Here is a 12,665-nt window from a genome sequence, read left to right on the forward strand (position 1 = left end):
TAGGAAAACCGTAAGTCCGATCAGTTAGAAAAGATCCAGCAACTGGAGTCAGATCAGTCTGAAGATCTGGCCTGAGTTTGGAGTTTGTAGAGTTAAAGCTCTAGGAGGAATAGTAATAATAATACCTGTAAATTTAAATAGCATTTCAGTAAGTTGGCTTTCTCAAGCCAACTTAAATATCATCATTTATGTATATGTGTATTTTCAAATGCATTCCACTTCTTACTCTGTCCATTTGCATACTTTGTCAGAAACTGGTAACATTTTATAAAATGTATTCCTCGTCATTTAGGAGAAAAGTGTGAGCCTTCAGAATCTCCAGTAAATCATCTACAGTAGACTGTAGCTTCAGACCATCAGCCAATCAGATTTGTTTTATTTGTTTGTGGTGGGTGAAGTCTTTCCGAAATGTAATTACTCCCTCCCATTAATACAACCCTTTTATATGTCAAGCAACAACTTCCTGCATTAAGCATTTATTAAACCATTTCACAGAGTCTTTAAGTTGGATCATGTGGACAGGATTTGAAGGAAACTTCATCACACACCCACTGGCTAAAATTAAATCATGTTTTAAATATAAATCCATTGGCGAGGCTGAATAACAGCTCACCCCTGTGACCCCACACACCTTGATTATCCTCGCCTTGGGTCCAGCTGTTCATTTACTGTATGGTTGGCTCAGTTCCCAGGGTCACTCCATGGAATATCTTCATTTCTTTTGTAGGAGTTTCCTCTTGCATTCCTCATTCCTCTCAGCACAACCTTTCAAGTTCATATTGAAAAAAAAAAAAAAAAAAAAAAAAAAAAAAAAACAATGAACTGTTATGGCGGCATTTTAGTATTTTTATATAGTACAGTATTTAAGAATACACTGGGGATCAGTCAGATGTAAGATCAGTAATGCTTTTCAATGGAGACTTTTTTGCTCATCAAGGCATAAAACATGTTTTAGCATGTTACTAGCATGTTTCTAACTAATTTAACATGTTACTAGCATGTAGCTAGCATGATTAACAAGTTACTAGCATGTTGCTAGCATGTTTGTAACATGATTAACATGGCAATAGCATGTCGCTTGAATGTTGATAGCATGTTGTTAGCATCAACAAGTTGTTAACATGTTTCTAGTGTGTAGCTAGCATGATTAGAATGCCGCTAGCATGGTGTTAGCACTACTAGCATGATTAGCAAGTTACTAGCATGATTAAAATGTTATTAACGTTTCTAGTCTGATTAACATGTTATTAACATGATTATCCCTGCTGAAAAAACGTCTAGGTTACGTATGTAACCCCTGTTCCCTGAGGACAGGGAACGAGACGCTGCGTCCTGGTGGACACTTTGGGAACTGCCTTCAGCATGACCGGTTCTGAAACAAGCTATAGAACAACGACAGTGAACTTGACACTGTCCGGCGCCAGCCTATGACATCATCAGCAGGTGCCTGCTTAGTATAAAAGCAGGTGCCTGAGAGCACAACACCATCTTTTTGTCGGACGGAGGTCTGAGCAGGGCCCGAGGCATGGCAACGAGACGCAGCGTCTCGTTCCCTGTCCTCAGGGAACAGGGGTTACATACGTAACCTAGACGTTCCCTTCCGGAGGGAACTCTACGCTGCATCCTGGTGGACACTTTGGGAACGTTTATACCAACACCGCCATGCCGAGGGATAAGTGATCAAACTGACTGAATGAGGAGTCAAGAAGGAAAATCACCCCTGCTTCAGCGAGAGTCGCTGGGGCCCAGTGACCTGCCACGGCTAGCTCGGCTACCTGTGCACGCAACTCTCAAGCGTGGAGGCCTAGAGGAAGCCTACTACACTTAGCTCTCTAAGTGAAGGAGCTCATAAACGCCCTGACCATAAGGGGCAGAGTTTAGGGAATGGAGGTCTCAGCAGAGCGAATGTCTGCTCTAGGGACCTGACAACATTCAGTGCTAACAGGTATAAATGGGGAAGCGGAGCTTCTGGAGAATGGAGGCTTCATAAAAGACTCTCTAAAAAGAGAGGAAACCTGACAACATTCCATCCACTAGCTCTTAGGAGTGGAGGTCTCAAATAACCCTGCCGTGAGGGGAGACCTGGCTACACTCACGCCTAGAAGGGAAAAAGCCTATACTCGACACTGGGGGTATTCAGTGAGGCTGCATAGCCTATGCAACCCGAACTACCCGAGTGGAGCTTCTGCTCAGAGGGAATCTACAGAGTGGAGGTCTCATGACCTAACTACACTTGACACTGACGATGGCCTGTGAGGCTGAATAGCCTGTGCAGCAGGCCTGTCTGAGTGGAGATTTCCCGAGGAGTGGAGGCTTCGCCGAAAGGAAGCCTGGCAACACTCTGTGCCTTCCAGGGTGCAACTCTAAGAATGGAGGTGCCGTGGCGCCTCTACACTCAAAACCTGGGGGTAGTCAGTGAGGCTGAATAGCCTGTGCAGCAGAACTACCTGCAGGGAGTTCAGAGGAGTGACTGCTTCAAAGGAAGCCAGAAAAACACTCTGCGTCTTGCAAAGGAAAACTCTAAAAGTGAGGGTCTAGTGACCCACTCCACTTTCAACACTGAGGGTAGTCAGCGAGGCTGAATAGCCTGTGCAGCGGAACTACCTGAGTGGAGTTTTTGCAAAGTGGCGGCTTTGGTAAGAAAGAAGCCTGGTACCACTCTGCACCCAGCAGAGGACGACTCTAAGGATGGAGGTCCGTGACCTATCTACACCCAACACCAGAGGTGGTCCGCGAGGCTGAATAGCCTGTGCAGTCGGACCGCCTATTTCTAGTGAATCTCTGGAGGCAACGAAGGACTCTGAGTGAGGCTGGCAATGTTCTGCGAGCAGCAGAAGGACTCTAAGAGTGGAGGTCCCAAGACCTACTACACTTCAACACTGCAGGTGTTCATCGAGGCTGAATAGCCAATGCGACAGTACTACCTGAGTGGAGTCTGGAGAGTGGAGGCTTTCAAGGAGGGAGCCTAACACACCTCCGTGCTTAGCAAAGAAGAACTCTGAGAGTGGAGGTCTTATGACCTATCTACACTCTAATCCTGAAGGTCATCCGCGAGGCTGACTAGCCTGTGCGACAGAATTACCTTCGTTTTGGAGCTCTTCTGGAGAGTGGAGGCCTGAAAGGTGTCGACACTCAATCCTGCTAGCAGTGCTATCTGGATTGGAGTTGGAAAACTAAAAGGTTTTTTGAAAAAACCAACTCAGAAGATGGACACGGAGGAATGCCCTGCGTGGTCCATACCGTATAGGATTTCAGAAAGGAACCTGCCTTTACGGGAGGAACCTTACCATAAGTATGGATTTTAGTAAAGTGCCTAAGTAGTGCACTTACCACTCACGTGGATTTTAGCGAGTGCTCAAAGACTTGCGTGAGCAAACACCACAAATGTGGTTTTGAATGGGTGCCCTGAGCATAGCGAGGATCACCAGATTTGCAGTCTCTAGGCGATAGCAGAGCCTGAAAGCGGAGCTTCTGGAGAGGGGAGGCTTCAGCAGAAAGACTCTCTAAAACGAGAGGAGGCCTACGACGCTCTCCCTAGGGAAACTCTTCAGAGTGGAGGCCTCAGGAAAACGCTCTAGGCGAGGGGAGGCCTGACTACACTCGACGCTCAAGAAAAGGCAGATACTCACAGTCAGCGCCAATAATGAAAAATTCTCATTTATCATCTAGCTCTGTGTAGTGGAGGCTCCGAGACTACATCTCCAGGGAGAGAAGCCTACAACACTAGTTTTTGGTGAGTGGAAGACTGCACTTCCCCCAAAAAATAGTCAGCGAGGCACTCATGGGCCTGCTAGCTGCTATAACTGTGAGAGTGAAGGTCTCAGTACTGTTGGCTGTGACAGAGGGGAGACCTATTACACTGTGCTTATCAAAGGAGTTGAAAAAACTTAAAGGTTTTGGAACCAACTCGAAGAATGGGCACGGAGGATTATCCTGCGTGGTCCAACCCGTGAGGGATTTGAAGAAGGACCCTGCCTTTACGGGAGGGATCCTTACCATAAATATGGATTTTAGTAAAGTGGCTATTTTTGTAGTGCACTTACCACTCGTGTGGATTTTAGGGAATGCTCAAAACCATTGTGTGAGCAGACACCACTAACGTGGTTTTGAGAAGGTGCTCTAAGCATTTCGCGAGGAAGACACCTGTATTATTCCCGGGCGATAGCAGAACCCGGAAGCGGAGCTTTCAGTGAGGGAGGCTTTAATGGTTACAAGCTCTCTCGAACGTAACAAGCCTGACGACGCTCAACTGAGGAAGCTCTATCGAGTGGAGGCCTTGGTATACACGCCCTCTCAAGGAAGGGAGGCCTTACTACACTCAACGCTTGTAGTGACAGGTCCACGAAAAGAATTCACAAGCTGCCTTAACCTTGTGTTTTCCCGGCCTGTATTTCTGGGAAGTGGAGGCTTAACAGAAACACCTCACATAGAGGGAGCCTAGCAACACTCGACCCAGTAAAAAGCTCTCATGAATGGAGGTCTAAGAATGACCTGGCTACATTCAGCGCTAAGAAGTATTATCTTTATATGTCTCTTTTTACAGAGGACTTCACAGAGAGGTGGCCTCCTAGGCCTGCTACACTCAATTCTGGCGCATTGGGTCACAATGCCAGAAGGTAATTTAGCGAGGCCCAGAATGGGGCCTGACAGCCAAATATATAAGATTTCTACTTCAAAGCGGGGCTTTTTAAAGAGAGCGGAGGCTTCAGTAAAACATCTCTCTCTCAGAGAGGGAGCCTTGACGACGCTCTATTCACCCTAGTACACAAACTCCTAGGAGTGGAGGTCTCACATATGTGTATATGAAAATACACAGGGAAGGTACCTGACTACACTCATGCAAGAAGAGTATTACTCTTAGCAGGGTTTGAGTGAGCGGAGGCTTCAGCAGAGCGATTTCTCGCTTGAAGCAGCTTGACAACGCTCAAGAGGTTTTTTTTTTTTTTTTTTACATATTCTCGCATGTATATGTATGTTGGATCATGTCTATACCAAGCTCACTCTAGCGGAGGTTTCAAAACCTGACAACGCTTAACCCACGAGGGGATTTCTACGAGTGGAGGTCTCTACACACTGTTTTCTTTTATAAAACGAGGGGAGACCTGGCTACACTCGGCACTTGGTGGCAGTAGAACTCAAGAGGAGCTCGTAAACTGCAATAGCAATCACCCAAGCGGAGCTGGTAGACAAAAGAAAACATACACATACACACTTGAATATTTTATTAAAGTGTCTTTACTGTTCACATACCGGGCCAACAGATTGAGCCTCAATCTCATCATTGGCCCAGCCCCAGAGTCTTTGGTGAGGGGAAAAAGGAGGGGCAGGTAGCCCCACACTGGCGACCTGGCCTCGTCTCTGGCCCTTGGACCAGGACGGGCCTGGTTTCCCCCGGTGTTCAGGTGGAGGCGTGGACCGGCGAGGGATGCAAAGCCCCGGGGCTCGGTCCAGATCTTTCAGCAGATCAGCCTGGTACGCCTCTGCAACACTACCATCGTGTGCAGAGGAGCACCGGCCTGACCCACTGCCGCATATGTGCCTTTGGAGCCTTCAGGGTCGATGTCCCTCGCTCTGAGAGATAGTTCGCAAACGTCTGCTCAGTGAGAGGCATCGTCACATATCCGCGCCCATGCATTCCCTCGACATCAGCATGATTCACATGCTGATGCCTGTGAATGCGGGCTGAATATGGCCTGTCCCATTCCCTCTCGATCTCTTATGCAGATCAGGAAGGAATGGGAGGCTCACAGGAGTTGGCTTTGTCATGGCCGGGAAGAAGCCGCTCATCTAGTCTGCCTAGGGCGGCCTTTTCCCTGGCGGGCTTCCACAGAAGGGGTAGCCGCGCGGTCCATAACAGACATCAACTCTTCATATGCGGGGCAAGGAGGCTGCATGGGCTCAAAAAGAGCTCATCTTGTTCCATCTCAACCTCCTGCTCGCCCTGGCTTGAAGCCAAAAGAGCACTCGCTGCAGGACCGGAGGATGTGTTTATTTAGAGACAACACAGCCTCCGCTAGCAGCGCATTCTCGTCTCCGGCTGACGTGCGCGAGAGATTAAACGCTCTCTCAAACTCGTCAGCCAGCTCCACCTGTGATCCCCGCGATCTCAGCCGCCGGGCAGCCTCAGCTGCCGCGGGACCGGAGCCGCGTGGGGCAGATGGATGGCCCGATTCCCTTGAGAAAAGGGGCCAGACGAGAACGGAGTTTCTTAAAGTGAAACTCTCACAATGAACGCGCTCCGCTCTTTCTAGAGCAGAGCGCGCGTGCTCTTACACCTAAACACACCAAACAGAGGTCGTGTGCATCATCAGGTGTCAGATTTCTCTGACACGGATCCGCACACTTCCTAAACAGTTTCACTCTAGGCATCGCTGTACTCACTCGTTTAGAACAGAGGACTCTGAAGACAAAAAGATGGTGTTGTGCTCTCAGGCACCTGCTTTTATACTAAGCAGGCACCTGCTGATGATGTCATAGGCTGGCGCCGGACAGTGTCAAGTTCACTGTCGTTGTTCTATAGCTTGTTTCAGAACCGGTCATGCTGAAGGCAGTTCCCAAAGTGTCCACCAGGACGCAGCGTAGAGTTCCCTCCGGAAGGGAACCAGCATATGCTGGTTTTTTCAGCAGGGATATCACGATTGGCATGTTGTTAACATGTTTCTAGCCTAATTAGCATGTTTCTAGCATGATTAGTCTGTTACTAGCATGTTGCTAGTATGATTGACATGTTGTTAGCATGTTTGTAACATGATTAACATGTCAATAGCATGTTGCTTGCATGTTGATAGCATGTTGTTAGCATCAACATGTTGTTAACATGTTTCTAGCATGTAGCTAGTGTGTAACTAGCATGATTAGCAAGTTACTAGCATGATTAAAATGTTGATGACATGTTTCTAGTCTGATTAGCATGTTTCTAGCATAAATAGCATGTTGTTAGTATGTTACTAGAATGATTAGCATTTTGTTAGCATTTTTCTACCATGTTTCTAACATGATTAACCTGTTTCTAGCATGTTGCTAGCAAGATTAGAATGTCGCTTACATGATGTTAGGATTAGTAGCCTATTGTTAGCATGATTAGCAAGTTACTAGCATGTTTAGAATGTCGCTAGCATGATGTTAACATTAGTAGTCTGTTGTTAGCATGATTAACAAGTTAGCATGTTTCTAGCATGATTAGCACGTCATTAGCTTGTTGCTAGCATGATTAGCTTATTTCTAGCATGTTACTATCATGATTAGCCTGTTTCTGGCATGTTTCTAACATGATTAGCCTGTTGCTAGCATGATTAGCCTGTTTCTAGCATGTTGCTATAATGATTAGAATGTCGCTAGCATGATGTTAGCATTAGTAGTCTGTTGTTAGCATGATTAACAAATTAACATGTTACTAACATGATTATCCTGTTGTTAGCATGATTAGCTTATTTCTAACATGTTGCTATCGTGATTAGCCTGTTTCTAACATGTTTTTAACATGATTAGCCTGTTGCTAGCATGATTAGCCTGTTGTTTAAAACAATAAAAATATTTCTGATCCCAAACATTTGAGCGGCAGTGTTTATCAAATGACAGTTTTATAGTTTTGTTATAAAATTATGTCTATTATATTATAGTTGAATAGTAGTTTTATTTTATAGTTTTGTAGTTTTCGGTTGTCATTTTAGTAATATTATTGAATTAACTTTTATTTTATATTTTCATTTTAGTTTATTTGTAAGCAATGTTATGTGCGTGTCATTTTATTTGTTTTTTAAATTACTTTTTACATAATTTTTGTTTTAGCTTGAGTTTTAGTTTTAGTCTTTATTTATTGCCATTTATTAGCTTTAATGCTTACATTTTTTTTTTTCAGTAAGTTGACAAGACAAAAATTTTAGTTTTTGTTTGGTTTAGGTTTTCTAAAATTAGTCTCAGGGCTTCCCCGGGATTTTTTAGCACTGGACTGAAAGACTGTGCTAGATCAGAGTTTAAACATTAACCATCGTTCACCCAAACACAGTCAGATAATACAGTTATGATACTTTTAGATCAGTTGTTTCTTGGATTGATGATGGCCATTACCTTATCAATAACTGTATGATGACATTTAGTTAGTTTATAAATGCGTAATAAATACATGATACTGTAGTTTTTCACGTTACTGTTTTTCAATAAATGTAATGTAAAAACTTCAGCCAAATATAAAATATGTTCGACAACATTATATTGCATGGAATTCTTTCTGTAGTTAGAAATCTATGATCTCAAATGTTTCCTTTGACCCCTTTCAACCTCGCTTTGTGAATCTATATATAAGTATCATGATGGCATTATATGGCCATATAATAATAATTTATTATGGTCTATAAAAGTTTCATTTGAACAGTGTGTATACTGTGGTTGGAGGATTGATTGTGTAACATCAAAGCATCACAACCTGAACTTCACACTTTTCGTCATGAGACCTGCTCACAGAAGTCCACTCAGACCATTCCCCATTCGTAGGGTGTGTCGTCTTCAGTGGGCAACGATAAGACTGACAGGTCCAAAGGACTTCTCTATTACTCAAATCTTATCAAAAGTAGGAGGGAAGTCAATAGTAAGTCAATGGAAAAATCGATGTGCATGAATAAAATACGAGAGCGTTGCTCAGAGCAACAGTTTTCATGACAGGTTAGTGACTTATTGGGATAGTGGACTGGGTTGACTCACACTTGAAAGTATGCACTCATACAAAACTCGTCTATTTTTACTTTGACTCTCAAAAATGACCACCCTTACCAAAAAGAAGTATACTTCAAGTTTATTTTATTGAGAATACCTAAGTAAAGTTCAAGTATATTTTTAAGTATACTTCATGTAAAAAGTTTACAAATATCAGTGTACTAGTAGTATACTTTTAAGTGTACTATTTCTCCTTGGGACTAAATAAAAGTATACTCTAAGTATAACAGTCGTAAACTTTGAGTACACAACTAGTATACATCTCTGTTTTCAGTTTGTACTGCAAGTATACTAAAAGTGAACTTATAGGTATACTGATAGTTTACTAATACAATACTTTGAAGCGCAGTCTCAGTAAACTACTAGTTTAGTAGTTTTATACTGCAAGTATACTCGTAAGTTTTCTTTACACCATACTTTAAGTATATTACTATGTCCCTATTTAGGTACTAAATGGTAAAAAGAAGTATACTTCAAGTTTAATTTATTAAGTATGCTTAAGTAAAGTCCAAGTATATTTTTAAGTATACTTTATGTAGTAAGTATACAAATTTCAGTGTACTAGTAGTATACTTTTAAGTGTACTATTTCAATACTGCAATATAAAATACTGCAAGTATACTCATAAGTTTTCTTTACATCATACTTTAAGTATACTACTATTTCATTAGATAAATAAATCTGCATGTAAACAAAAACATTTTATTCTATTCATTTTATTCTTCATGCATTCTTAATTTTTATAAACACTTGAATGTGAGCAAGTTTCATAAAAAAAAAATAAACAACCCCTTACTAAAAAGAAGTATACTTCAGGTTTATTTTATTAAGTATACATGAGCAAAGTTCAAGCATATATTTTAAGTATACTTCATGTAGTAAGTATACAAATATCAGTGTACTAGTAGTATACTCTTAATACTCTTTGAGATATAAGTATACTTAAATGTCATTTTAAGTATATTTCTGGGAATTATATAAAGCACATTTCTGTGAAGTAGACTGAAAATATACTTTGCTGTTTTTAGTTTAAAAGAAGTATACTAATAGCACACTTGAATAAACTTCTTTTTCGTAAGGGATTACATGTGGAAGCATCTGGTGTTTCGGTTTCTTCTTCACTTGTGTTTTGTCAATTTTGTACAAAAGATGTTTAATAGCTCCCCAGCGTATAACAATGAAAACAGATTCTCAGAGCACAAATATATTTAGACTTTATGAACACTTTAAGTATAAGTAATTTTAAGTATATAAAGCACACTTCTGATAAGTTCGTAAAAAGTAGACTGAAAGCATACTTTCCTACTTTTTAGTTTAAAAGAAGTATACTAATAAATATAAAATAAACATATTTTTCGTAAGGGTGTACAGTCATCATTTACTTATATTTAAGTCTGAATAACTTGTTGTCTTTTGAGTTATGCACCATAAAAAATATTTGTCTATATGATCAACTGATCAATGAATCAACTCTTATCAACTTTCAGTACTTTGACAAAAACAATCCATTTTGTAAAAAGAGGAAATTCAAATAACAGTTCTGTTAATGAGAAACAGACATAACGCACCACATTATAAGAGGAGATAAATGTATTTATTTGCCTGACAGTAGCTTCATGTGGCCTTTAGGTTAAATATAATCAGTGACAAACAGGGAAAACGAGACACAGAGAGACACATGGACACACTGATATAAAGAGACACACACTAACATCATTTCACTGGTATCAGTTATGACACCAGTAAAACATCAGACCAGCCCATTTATGATCACCATAATTATTACACATTGTTGCAACCTTAAAGAGTTTATCTAGCAAATGTCAAAGTTGAGGGTTTGTCCAGTATCACAGACACTTGTTAGTGGCATATTTTTGTCACGTTTACCACAAAACATATTTAAGCTCCTAATGTGGTTAGCATCCGAGTACATGTTATTATTTTAGAGTATACTATAGTGTTTTTTAAACTGTTTGCTCCTAAATAGAGTTTTGAATTAAATTCATTTCCATGAAAATACAACTAAATACAGTTAAATACAGTTTTTGACAAAAGTGGGACCCAGTTATTGCTTTAACTTTAATATAACTAGTCCAAGACTAGTTGCAAGTCCTCAACTTCAAGCTAAGCTAACTTTAAGTCCTAAACAGCCCTTATGAAAAAGAGGTTTATTCAAGTGTGCTATTAGTATACTTATTTTAAACTCAAAATAGTTCAATTTACTTTCAGTTTACTTTTTATGTACTTCTCAGGAATGTGCTTTATATATTTCTCAGAAATATACTTAAAATGACATTTATATGTAGTCTAAGTATATTTGAGCTACAGAATTTACAAAACACAAGTGAAGAAAAAATCGAAACAACAGATGCTTCCACATGTAATCTAACACAATTGTCATTTAGAAATGCATAAAAAAGTATTTAATTAGTAAATTATCAGTATACCTATAGGTTCACTTTTAGTATACTTGCAGTACAAACTGAAAACATACTGTAGATGTAAACTAGTTGCGCATTCAAAGTTTACCACTGTTATACTTAAAAGTATACTTTTATATACTAGAAAGTGGGCCAATTTAGTCCCAAGGAGTATTGAAATAGTACACTTAAAAGTATACTGCTAGTACACTGATACTACATAAAAATATACTCGAAATTTAGTTAAGTATACTTAATAAAATAAACTTCTTTTGGTAATGGAAGTCATTAGTGATGTTTGACCAAATTAGTGTTTCTATATTAATTACAGTAAATTTAAAGTCATTAATAGTCTATTATTGAGGAATGAATCAAGTATAGGCCGAAGTGCATGAATAATTTATTTTAAGTCCCATGTTTCATTGTTAAATGATTCAGAGATTTAAATTATTTTAATTTACTTTTTATTCAGCAGATTTGTGGACTTAAGTCGCATGTCTCGAGACTTGACTCGGACTCAAGTCCCAAATTTGAAGACTTGGGACTTAAATGTAAAGGCTCAAGACTTATTGTGACTTGCAAAGCAATGACTTGGTCTTTGTAACATTTTGTCTATTCCTTTGTCTATTTGCTATTCAAAACTATGTATATTAGTAGCATTTGCATATTACTGTTTTTCAACCCTATAAAATCAGACATGTGACCTGTTTTTCACAACACACCAATCATTTGATCAAAGAATGGCAGCTTTCAATGTTCTTGAGCACTTTTCCTTCAGAGGTCACTGAGAGTTTCATAATAGTTTTTTAAGGATATTTTAGTTCTAAATAAGGAAGTTCAAAAACTTCCACAACAAAACTGAGGATTTGCATTTTCAACTTTGATTTGGACACACCTTCACTATTATAGGACAGAATGTGCTAAACTACACACAAAGCTATACACTCTTAAAAATAAAGGTGCTTCTTCACAGCGATGCCATAGAAGAACCATTTTTGGTTCCCAGAACCATCTCTTTCTTACCTTTTTATAATCTGAAGAACCTTCTTTCACCACAAAGAACCTTAAAAGTTCTTTACTGAACCATTTGGACGCATTTGTGGTGCACCTTTATTTCTAAGATTGTAGAAAGGTATTTCTGAAGTTTTAAAACCCATTGTCATTATTATCAAATCCATATGATTAGGACATTTGCCAAAAACTTTCCAACTGACACTTTTTAAACTGCTTATGAGGAAACCACAGAGCAAAAGTTGTCAGAGTAATAAATGACAATCATTGATGAATCAGACTCTAATGACTGTGACGTTCTCACGGACAGTCTGGAGAATTATGTTGCCATTGCTATAGATAGAAACTAGCCTGGATTACATCATACCACTTTGTTCCAACTTCAAGTACACAAATAAAGGTGCTTCACGATGCCATAGAAGAACCTTTTTTGTCCATAAAGAACCTTTAACATCTGTTTCACAAAAGGTTCTTTGTGGGGAAAAATAAAAGAAAAGGGTAAGAAAGAGATGGTTCTTTAAAGAA

The 12,665-nt window shown here is 40.0% G+C and overlaps 1 long non-coding RNA gene across 1 annotated transcript in view; it reads right to left on the bottom strand.

The window, feature by feature from the left end:
- Window positions 1-365: 365 nt before the first annotated feature.
- Window positions 366-12,665, bottom strand: part of LOC141338318 (uncharacterized) — a 28,129-nt gene continuing 15,829 nt past the window's right edge. Inside the window, exon 3 of the long non-coding RNA XR_012355823.1 lies at window positions 366-765. This is a non-coding gene — a long non-coding RNA (uncharacterized lncRNA). The remainder of the gene's footprint in view (window positions 766-12,665) is intronic.

Source organism: Garra rufa, chromosome 7 (assembly GCF_049309525.1).
Source record: "Garra rufa chromosome 7, GarRuf1.0, whole genome shotgun sequence".
Lineage (NCBI taxonomy): Eukaryota > Metazoa > Chordata > Actinopteri > Cypriniformes > Cyprinidae > Garra > Garra rufa.